Consider the following 12,297-nt stretch of genomic DNA (forward strand, 5'->3'; position numbering starts at 1 on the left):
GAGTCACAGTGTTTCCTGCCAGTTGCTCACCCAAATACACATTCTTTAGATACTGTTTCCAGTGTGCCTGAAGAGATACGCCACTAGTTGTGTATCTTAAGGGACATATAGATACATTTGCAAGGGGTTTCTTGAAGTTGGTGATGTGATTATGTTGGTGACGAGGCATTGGCTACCTTAAGAGAGTCATAGTGCTTCCTGCCAGTTGCTCACCCAAATACACATTCTTTAGATACTGTTTCCAGTGTGCCTGAAGAGATACGCCACTAGTTGTGTATCTTAAGGGACATATAGATACTTTTGCAAGGGGTTTCTTGAAGTTGGTGATGTGATTATGTTGGTGACGAGGCATTGGCTACCTTAAGAGAGTCATAGTGCTTCCTGCCAGTTGCTCACCCAAATACACATTCTTTAGATACTGTTTCCAGTGTGCCTGAAGAGATACGCCACTAGTTGTGTATCTTAAGGGACATATAGATACTTTTGCAAGGGGTTTCTTGAAGTTGGTGATGTGATTATGTTGGTGACGAGGCATTGTCTACCTTAAGAGAGTCATAGTGCTTCCTGCCAGTTGCTCACCCAAATACACATTTTTAGATACTGTGGCCAGTCTGCCTGAAGCGATACGCAACTAGTTGTGTATCTTAAGAGAAACATCGTTACTCTTGCCAGCGTTTTCTTGACTTTGAAGATGTGATTATACTGGTGACGAGATATTGGCTACCCTAAGAGAGTCACAGTGTTTCCTGCCAGTTGCTCACCCAAATACACATTCTTTAGATACTGTTTCCAGTGTGCCTGAAGAGATACGCCACTAGTTGTGTATCTTAAGGGACATATAGATACTTTTGCAAGGGGTTTCTTGAAGTTGGTGATGTGATTATGTTGGTAACGATGCATTGGCTACCTTAAGAGAGTCATAGTGCTTCCTGCCAAATGCTCACCCAAATACACATTTTTAGATACTGAGCCAGTCTGCCTGAAGCGATACGCCACTAGTTGTGTATCTTAAGAGAAACATCGTTACTCTTGCCAGCGTTTCCTTGACTTTGAAGATGTGATTATACTGGTGACGAGATATTGGCTACCCTAAGAGAGTCACAGTGTTTCCTGCCAGTTGCTCACCCAAATACACATTCTTTAGATACTGTTTCCATTGTGCCTGAAGAGATACGCCACTAGTTGTGTATCTTAAGGGACATATAGATACTTTTGCAAGGGGTTTCTTGAAGTTGGTGATGTGATTATGTTGGTGACGAGGCATTGGCTACCTTAAGAGAGTCATATTGCTTCCTGCCAGTTGCTCACCCAAATACACATTTTTAGATACTGTGGCCAGTCTGCCTGAAGCGATACGCCACTAGTTGTGTATCTTAAGAGAAACATCGTTACTCTTGCCAGCGTTTTCTTGACTTTGAAGATGTGATTATACTGGTGACGAGATATTGGCTACCCTAAGAGAGTCACAGTGTTTCCTGCCAGTTGCTCACCCAAATACACATTCTTTAGATACTGTTTCCAGTGTGCCTGAAGAGATACGCCAATAGTTGTGTATCTTAAGGGACATATAGATACTTTTGCAAGGGGTTTCTTGAAGTTGGTGATGTGATTATGTTGGTGACGAGGCATTGGCTACCTTAAGAGAGTCATAGTGCTTCCTGCCAGTTGCTCACCCAAATACACATTTTTAGATACTGTGGCCAGTCTGCCTGAAGCGATACGCCACTAGTTGTGTATCTTAAGAGAAACATCGTTACTCTTGCCAGCGTTTTCTTGACTTTGAAGATGTGATTATACTGGTGACGAGATATTGGCTACCCTAAGAGAGTCACAGTGTTTCCTGCCAGTTGCTCACCCAAATACACATTCTTTAGATACTGTTTCCAGTGTGCCTGAAGAGATACGCCACTAGTTGTGTATCTTAAGGGACATATAGATACATTTGCAAGGGGTTTCTTGAAGTTGGTGATGTGATTATGTTGGTGACGAGGCATTGGCTACCTTAAGAGAGTCATAGTGCTTCCTGCCAGTTGCTCACCCAAATACACATTCTTTAGATACTGTTTCCAGTGTGCCTGAAGAGATACGCCACTAGTTGTGTATCTTAAGGGACATAGAGATACTTTTCAAGGGGTTTCTTGAAGTTGGTGATGTGATTATGTTGGTGACGAGGCATTGGCTACCTTCAGAGAGTCATAGTGCTTCCTGCCAGTTGCTCACCCAGGTACACATTTTTAGATACTGTGGCCAGTCTGCCTGAAGCGATACGCCACTAGTTGTGTATCTTAAGAGAAACATCGTTACTCTTGCCAGCGTTTTCTTGACTTTGAAGATGTGATTATACTGGTGACGAGATATTGGCTACCCTAAGAGAGTCACAGTGTTTCCTGCCAGTTGCTCACCCAAATACACATTCTTTAGATACTGTTTCCAGTGTGCCTGAAGAGATACGCCACTAGTTGTGTATCTTAAGGGACATATAGATACTTTTGCAAGGGGTTTCTTGAAGTTGGTGATGTGATTATGTTGGTGACGAGGCATTGGCTACCTTCAGAGAGTCATAGTGCTTCCTGCCAGTTGCTCACCCAAATACACATATTTAGATACTGTGGCCAGTCTGCCTGAAGCGATACGCCACTAGTTGTGTATCTTAAGAGAAACATCGTTACTCTTGCCAGCGTTTTCTTGACTTTGAAGATGTGATTATACTGGTGACGAGATATTGGCTACCCTAAGAGAGTCACAGTGTTTCCTGCCAGTTGCTCACCCAAATACACATTCTTTAGATACTGTTTCCAGTGTGCCTGAAGAGATACGCCACTAGATGTGTATCTTAAGGGACATATAGATACTTTTGCAAGGGGTTTCTTGAAGTTGGTGATGTGATTTTGTTGGTGACGAGGCATTGGCTACCTTAAGAGAGTCATAGTGCTTCCTGCCAGTTGCTCACCCAAGTACACATTTTTAGATAGTGTGGCCAGTCTGCCTGAAGCGATATGCCACTAGTTGTGTATCTTAAGAGAAACATCGTTACTCTTGCCAGCGTTTTCTTGACTTTGAAGATGTGATTATACTGGTGACGAGATATTGGCTACCCTAAGAGAGTCACAGTGTTTCCTGCCAGTTGCTCACCCAAATACACATTCTTTAGATACTGTTTCCAGTGTGCCTGAAGAGATACGCCACTAGTTGTGTATCTTGAGGGACATTTAGATACTTTTGCAAGGGGTTTCTTGAAGTTGGTGATGTGATTATGTTGGTGACGAGGCATTGTCTACCTTAAGAGAGTCATAGTGCTTCCTGCCAGTTGCTCACCCAAATACACATTTTTAGATACTGTGGCCAGTCTGCCTGAAGCGATACGCCACTAGTTGTGTATCTTAAGAGAAACATCGTTACTCTTGCCAGCGTTTTCTTGACTTTGAAGATGTGATTATACTGGTGACGAGATATTGGCTACCCTAAGAGAGTCACAGTGTTTCCTGCCAGTTGCTCACCCAAATACACATTCTTTAGATACTGTTTCCAGTGTGCCTGAAGAGATACGCCAATAGTTGTGTATCTTAAGGGACATATAGATACTTTTGCAAGGGGTTTCTTGAAGTTGGTGATGTGATTATGTTGGTGACGAGGCATTGGCTACCTTAAGAGAGTCATAGTGCTTCCTGCCAGTTGCTCACCCAAATACACATTTTTAGATACTGTGGCCAGTCTGCCTGAAGCGATACGCCACTAGTTGTGTATCTTAAGAGAAACATCGTTACTCTTGCCAGCGTTTTCTTGACTTTGAAGATGTGATTATACTGGTGACGAGATATTGGCTACCCTAAGAGAGTCACAGTGTTTCCTGCCAGTTGCTCACCCAAATACACATTCTTTAGATACTGTTTCCAGTGTGCCTGAAGAGATACGCCACTAGTTGTGTATCTTAAGGGACATATAGATACATTTGCAAGGGGTTTCTTGAAGTTGGTGATGTGATTATGTTGGTGACGAGGCATTGGCTACCTTAAGAGAGTCATAGTGCTTCCTGCCAGTTGCTCACCCAAATACACATTCTTTAGATACTGTTTCCAGTGTGCCTGAAGAGATACGCCACTAGTTGTGTATCTTAAGGGACATAGAGATACTTTTCAAGGGGTTTCTTGAAGTTGGTGATGTGATTATGTTGGTGACGAGGCATTGGCTACCTTCAGAGAGTCATAGTGCTTCCTGCCAGTTGCTCACCCAGGTACACATTTTTAGATACTGTGGCCAGTCTGCCTGAAGCGATACGCCACTAGTTGTGTATCTTAAGAGAAACATCGTTACTCTTGCCAGCGTTTTCTTGACTTTGAAGATGTGATTATACTGGTGACGAGATATTGGCTACCCTAAGAGAGTCACAGTGTTTCCTGCCAGTTGCTCACCCAAATACACATTCTTTAGATACTGTTTCCAGTGTGCCTGAAGAGATACGCCACTAGTTGTGTATCTTAAGGGACATATAGATACTTTTGCAAGGGGTTTCTTGAAGTTGGTGATGTGATTATGTTGGTGACGAGGCATTGGCTACCTTCAGAGAGTCATAGTGCTTCCTGCCAGTTGCTCACCCAAATACACATATTTAGATACTGTGGCCAGTCTGCCTGAAGCGATACGCCACTAGTTGTGTATCTTAAGAGAAACATCGTTACTCTTGCCAGCGTTTTCTTGACTTTGAAGATGTGATTATACTGGTGACGAGATATTGGCTACCCTAAGAGAGTCACAGTGTTTCCTGCCAGTTGCTCACCCAAATACACATTCTTTAGATACTGTTTCCAGTGTGCCTGAAGAGATACGCCACTAGATGTGTATCTTAAGGGACATATAGATACTTTTGCAAGGGGTTTCTTGAAGTTGGTGATGTGATTTTGTTGGTGACGAGGCATTGGCTACCTTAAGAGAGTCATAGTGCTTCCTGCCAGTTGCTCACCCAAGTACACATTTTTAGATACTGTGGCCAGTCTGCCTGAAGCGATATGCCACTAGTTGTGTATCTTAAGAGAAACATCGTTACTCTTGCCAGCGTTTTCTTGACTTTGAAGATGTGATTATACTGGTGACGAGATATTGGCTACCCTAAGAGAGTCACAGTGTTTCCTGCCAGTTGCTCACCCAAATACACATTCTTTAGATACTGTTTCCAGTGTGCCTGAAGAGATACGCCACTAGTTGTGTATCTTGAGGGACATTTAGATACTTTTGCAAGGGGTTTCTTGAAGTTGGTGATGTGATTATGTTGGTGACGAGGCATTGTCTACCTTAAGAGAGTCATAGTGCTTCCTGCCAGTTGCTCACCCAAATACACATTTTTAGATACTGTGGCCAGTCTGCCTGAAGCGATACGCCACTAGTTGTGTATCTTAAGAGAAACATCGTTACTCTTGCCAGCGTTTTCTTGACTTTGAAGATGTGATTATACTGGTGACGAGATATTGGCTACCCTAAGAGAGTCACAGTGTTTCCTGCCAGTTGCTCACCCAAATACACATTCTTTAGATACTGTTTCCAGTGTGCCTGAAGAGATACGCCAATAGTTGTGTATCTTAAGGGACATATAGATACTTTTGCAAGGGGTTTCTTGAAGTTGGTGATGTGATTATGTTGGTGACGAGGCATTGGCTACCTTAAGAGAGTCATAGTGCTTCCTGCCAGTTGCTCACCCAAATACACATTTTTAGATACTGTGGCCAGTCTGCCTGAAGCGATACGCCACTAGTTGTGTATCTTAAGAGAAACATCGTTACTCTTGCCAGCGTTTTCTTGACTTTGAAGATGTGATTATACTGGTGACGAGATATTGGCTACCCTAAGAGAGTCACAGTGTTTCCTGCCAGTTGCTCACCCAAATACACATTCTTTAGATACTGTTTCCAGTGTGCCTGAAGAGATACGCCACTAGTTGTGTATCTTAAGGGACATATAGATACATTTGCAAGGGGTTTCTTGAAGTTGGTGATGTGATTATGTTGGTGACGAGGCATTGGCTACCTTAAGAGAGTCATAGTGCTTCCTGCCAGTTGCTCACCCAAATACACATTCTTTAGATACTGTTTCCAGTGTGCCTGAAGAGATACGCCACTAGTTGTGTATCTTAAGGGACATAGAGATACTTTTCAAGGGGTTTCTTGAAGTTGGTGATGTGATTATGTTGGTGACGAGGCATTGGCTACCTTCAGAGAGTCATAGTGCTTCCTGCCAGTTGCTCACCCAGGTACACATTTTTAGATACTGTGGCCAGTCTGCCTGAAGCGATACGCCACTAGTTGTGTATCTTAAGAGAAACATCGTTACTCTTGCCAGCGTTTTCTTGACTTTGAAGATGTGATTATACTGGTGACGAGATATTGGCTACCCTAAGAGAGTCACAGTGTTTCCTGCCAGTTGCTCACCCAAATACACATTCTTTAGATACTGTTTCCAGTGTGCCTGAAGAGATACGCCACTAGTTGTGTATCTTAAGGGACATATAGATACTTTTGCAAGGGGTTTCTTGAAGTTGGTGATGTGATTATGTTGGTGACGAGGCATTGGCTACCTTCAGAGAGTCATAGTGCTTCCTGCCAGTTGCTCACCCAAATACACATATTTAGATACTGTGGCCAGTCTGCCTGAAGCGATACGCCACTAGTTGTGTATCTTAAGAGAAACATCGTTACTCTTGCCAGCGTTTTCTTGACTTTGAAGATGTGATTATACTGGTGACGAGATATTGGCTACCCTAAGAGAGTCACAGTGTTTCCTGCCAGTTGCTCACCCAAATACACATTCTTTAGATACTGTTTCCAGTGTGCCTGAAGAGATACGCCACTAGATGTGTATCTTAAGGGACATATAGATACTTTTGCAAGGGGTTTCTTGAAGTTGGTGATGTGATTTTGTTGGTGACGAGGCATTGGCTACCTTAAGAGAGTCATAGTGCTTCCTGCCAGTTGCTCACCCAAGTACACATTTTTAGATACTGTGGCCAGTCTGCCTGAAGCGATATGCCACTAGTTGTGTATCTTAAGAGAAACATCGTTACTCTTGCCAGCGTTTTCTTGACTTTGAAGATGTGATTATACTGGTGACGAGATATTGGCTACCCTAAGAGAGTCACAGTGTTTCCTGCCAGTTGCTCACCCAAATACACATTCTTTAGATACTGTTTCCAGTGTGCCTGAAGAGATACGCCACTAGTTGTGTATCTTGAGGGACATTTAGATACTTTTGCAAGGGGTTTCTTGAAGTTGGTGATGTGATTATGTTGGTGACGAGGCATTGTCTACCTTAAGAGAGTCATAGTGCTTCCTGCCAGTTGCTCACCCAAATACACATTTTTAAATACTGTGGCCAGTCTGCCTGAAGCGATACGCCACTAGTTGTGTATCTTAAGAGAAACATCGTTACTCTTGCCAGCGTTTTCTTGACTTTGAAGATGTGATTATACTGGTGACGAGATATTGGCTACCCTAAGAGAGTCACAGTGTTTCCTGCCAGTTGCTCACCCAAATACACATTCTTTAGATACTGTTTCCAGTGTGCCTGAAGAGATACGCCACTAGTTGTGTATCTTGAGGGACATTTAGATACTTTTGCAAGGGGTTTCTTGAAGTTGGTGATGTGATTATGTTGGTGACGAGGCATTGTCTACCTTAAGAGAGTCATAGTGCTTCCTGCCAGTTGCTCACCCAAATACACATTTTTAAATACTGTGGCCAGTCTGCCTGAAGCGATACGCCACTAGTTGTGTATCTTAAGAGAAACATCGTTACTCTTGCCAGCGTTTTCTTGACTTTGAAGATGTGATTATACTGGTGACGAGATATTGGCTACCCTAAGAGAGTCACAGTGTTTCCTGCCAGTTGCTCACCCAAATACACATTCTTTAGATACTGTTTCCAGTGTGCCTGAAGAGATACGCCACTAGTTGTGTATCTTAAGGGACATATAGATACATTTGCAAGGGGTTTCTTGAAGTTGGTGATGTGATTATGTTGGTGACGAGGCATTGGCTACCTTAAGAGAGTCATAGTGCTTCCTGCCAGTTGCTCACCCAAATACACATTCTTTAGATACTGTTTCCAGTGTGCCTGAAGAGATACGCCACTAGTTGTGTATCTTAAGGGACATATAGATACTTTTGCAAGGGGTTTCTTGAAGTTGGTGATGTGATTATGTTGGTGACGAGGCATTGGCTACCTTAAGAGAGTCATAGTGCTTCCTGCCAGTTGCTCACCCAAATACACATTCTTTAGATACTGTTTCCAGTGTGCCTGAAGAGATACGCCACTAGTTGTGTATCTTAAGGGACATATAGATACATTTGCAAGGGGTTTCTTGAAGTTGGTGATGTGATTATGTTGGTGACGAGGCATTGGCTACCTTAAGAGAGTCATAGTGCTTCCTGCCAGTTGCTCACCCAAATACACATTTTTAGATACTGTGGCCAGTCTGCCTGAAGCGATACGCCACTAGTTGTGTATCTTAAGAGAAACATCGTTACTCTTGCCAGCGTTTTCTTGACTTTGAAGATGTGATTATACTGGTGACGAGATATTGGCTACCCTAAGAGAGTCACAGTGTTTCCTGCCAGTTGCTCACCCAAATACACATTCTTTAGATACTGTTTCCAGTGTGCCTGAAGAGATACGCCACTAGATGTGTATCTTAAGGGACATATAGATACTTTTGCAAGGGGTTTCTTGAAGTTGGTGATGTGATTTTGTTGGTGACGAGGCATTGGCTACCTTAAGAGAGTCATAGTGCTTCCTGCCAGTTGCTCACCCAAGTACACATTTTTAGATACTGTGGCCAGTCTGCCTGAAGCGATATGCCACTAGTTGTGTATCTTAAGAGAAACATCGTTACTCTTGCCAGCGTTTTCTTGACTTTGAAGATGTGATTATACTGGTGACGAGATATTGGCTACCCTAAGAGAGTCACAGTGTTTCCTGCCAGTTGCTCACCCAAATACACATTCTTTAGATACTGTTTCCAGTGTGCCTGAAGAGATACGCCACTAGTTGTGTATCTTGAGGGACATTTAGATACTTTTGCAAGGGGTTTCTTGAAGTTGGTGATGTGATTATGTTGGTGACGAGGCATTGTCTACCTTAAGAGAGTCATAGTGCTTCCTGCCAGTTGCTCACCCAAATACACATTTTTAGATACTGTGGCCAGTCTGCCTGAAGCGATACGCCACTAGTTGTGTATCTTAAGAGAAACATCGTTACTCTTGCCAGCGTTTTCTTGACTTTGAAGATGTGATTATACTGGTGACGAGATATTGGCTACCCTAAGAGAGTCACAGTGTTTCCTGCCAGTTGCTCACCCAAACACACATTCTTTAGATACTGTTTCCAGTGTGCCTGAAGAGATACGCCAATAGTTGTGTATCTTAAGGGACATATAGATACTTTTGCAAGGGGTTTCTTGAAGTTGGTGATGTGATTTTGTTGGTGACGAGGCATTGGCTACCTTAAGAGAGTCATAGTGCTTCCTGCCAGTTGCTCACCCAAGTACACATTTTTAGATACTGTGGCCAGTCTGCCTGAAGCGATATGCCACTAGTTGTGTATCTTAAGAGAAACATCGTTACTCTTGCCAGCGTTTTCTTGACTTTGAAGATGTGATTATACTGGTGACGAGATATTGGCTACCCTAAGAGAGTCACAGTGTTTCCTGCCAGTTGCTCACCCAAATACACATTCTTTAGATACTGTTTCCAGTGTGCCTGAAGAGATACGCCACTAGTTGTGTATCTTGAGGGACATTTAGATACTTTTGCAAGGGGTTTCTTGAAGTTGGTGATGTGATTATGTTGGTGACGAGGCATTGTCTACCTTAAGAGAGTCATAGTGCTTCCTGCCAGTTGCTCACCCAAATACACATTTTTAGATACTGTGGCCAGTCTGCCTGAAGCGATACGCCACTAGTTGTGTATCTTAAGAGAAACATCGTTACTCTTGCCAGCGTTTTCTTGACTTTGAAGATGTGATTATACTGGTGACGAGATATTGGCTACCCTAAGAGAGTCACAGTGTTTCCTGCCAGTTGCTCACCCAAATACACATTCTTTAGATACTGTTTCCAGTGTGCCTGAAGAGATACGCCAATAGTTGTGTATCTTAAGGGACATATAGATACTTTTGCAAGGGGTTTCTTGAAGTTGGTGATGTGATTATGTTGGTGACGAGGCATTGGCTACCTTAAGAGAGTCATAGTGCTTCCTGCCAGTTGCTCACCCAAATACACATTTTTAGATACTGTGGCCAGTCTGCCTGAAGCGATACGCCACTAGTTGTGTATCTTAAGAGAAACATCGTTACTCTTGCCAGCGTTTTCTTGACTTTGAAGATGTGATTATACTGGTGACGAGATATTGGCTACCCTAAGAGAGTCACAGTGTTTCCTGCCAGTTGCTCACCCAAATACACATTCTTTAGATACTGTTTCCAGTGTGCCTGAAGAGATACGCCACTAGTTGTGTATCTTAAGGGACATATAGATACATTTGCAAGGGGTTTCTTGAAGTTGGTGATGTGATTATGTTGGTGACGAGGCATTGGCTACCTTAAGAGAGTCATAGTGCTTCCTGCCAGTTGCTCACCCAAATACACATTCTTTAGATACTGTTTCCAGTGTGCCTGAAGAGATACGCCACTAGTTGTGTATCTTAAGGGACATAGAGATACTTTTCAAGGGGTTTCTTGAAGTTGGTGATGTGATTATGTTGGTGACGAGGCATTGGCTACCTTCAGAGAGTCATAGTGCTTCCTGCCAGTTGCTCACCCAGGTACACATTTTTAGATACTGTGGCCAGTCTGCCTGAAGCGATACGCCACTAGTTGTGTATCTTAAGAGAAACATCGTTACTCTTGCCAGCGTTTTCTTGACTTTGAAGATGTGATTATACTGGTGACGAGATATTGGCTACCCTAAGAGAGTCACAGTGTTTCCTGCCAGTTGCTCACCCAAATACACATTCTTTAGATACTGTTTCCAGTGTGCCTGAAGAGATACGCCACTAGTTGTGTATCTTAAGGGACATATAGATACTTTTGCAAGGGGTTTCTTGAAGTTGGTGATGTGATTATGTTGGTGACGAGGCATTGGCTACCTTCAGAGAGTCATAGTGCTTCCTGCCAGTTGCTCACCCAAATACACATATTTAGATACTGTGGCCAGTCTGCCTGAAGCGATACGCCACTAGTTGTGTATCTTAAGAGAAACATCGTTACTCTTGCCAGCGTTTTCTTGACTTTGAAGATGTGATTATACTGGTGACGAGATATTGGCTACCCTAAGAGAGTCACAGTGTTTCCTGCCAGTTGCTCACCCAAATACACATTCTTTAGATACTGTTTCCAGTGTGCCTGAAGAGATACGCCACTAGATGTGTATCTTAAGGGACATATAGATACTTTTGCAAGGGGTTTCTTGAAGTTGGTGATGTGATTTTGTTGGTGACGAGGCATTGGCTACCTTAAGAGAGTCATAGTGCTTCCTGCCAGTTGCTCACCCAAGTACACATTTTTAGATACTGTGGCCAGTCTGCCTGAAGCGATATGCCACTAGTTGTGTATCTTAAGAGAAACATCGTTACTCTTGCCAGCGTTTTCTTGACTTTGAAGATGTGATTATACTGGTGACGAGATATTGGCTACCCTAAGAGAGTCACAGTGTTTCCTGCCAGTTGCTCACCCAAATACACATTCTTTAGATACTGTTTCCAGTGTGCCTGAAGAGATACGCCACTAGTTGTGTATCTTGAGGGACATTTAGATACTTTTGCAAGGGGTTTCTTGAAGTTGGTGATGTGATTATGTTGGTGACGAGGCATTGTCTACCTTAAGAGAGTCATAGTGCTTCCTGCCAGTTGCTCACCCAAATACACATTTTTAAATACTGTGGCCAGTCTGCCTGAAGCGATACGCCACTAGTTGTGTATCTTAAGAGAAACATCGTTACTCTTGCCAGCGTTTTCTTGACTTTGAAGATGTGATTATACTGGTGACGAGATATTGGCTACCCTAAGAGAGTCACAGTGTTTCCTGCCAGTTGCTCACCCAAATACACATTCTTTAGATACTGTTTCCAGTGTGCCTGAAGAGATACGCCACTAGTTGTGTATCTTGAGGGACATTTAGATACTTTTGCAAGGGGTTTCTTGAAGTTGGTGATGTGATTATGTTGGTGACGAGGCATTGTCTACCTTAAGAGAGTCATAGTGCTTCCTGCCAGTTGCTCACCCAAATACACATTTTTAAATACTGTGGCCAGTCTGCCTGA

Source organism: Schistocerca nitens, chromosome 11 (genome assembly GCF_023898315.1).
Source record: "Schistocerca nitens isolate TAMUIC-IGC-003100 chromosome 11, iqSchNite1.1, whole genome shotgun sequence".
In the NCBI taxonomy this organism is placed as follows: domain Eukaryota; kingdom Metazoa; phylum Arthropoda; class Insecta; order Orthoptera; family Acrididae; genus Schistocerca; species Schistocerca nitens.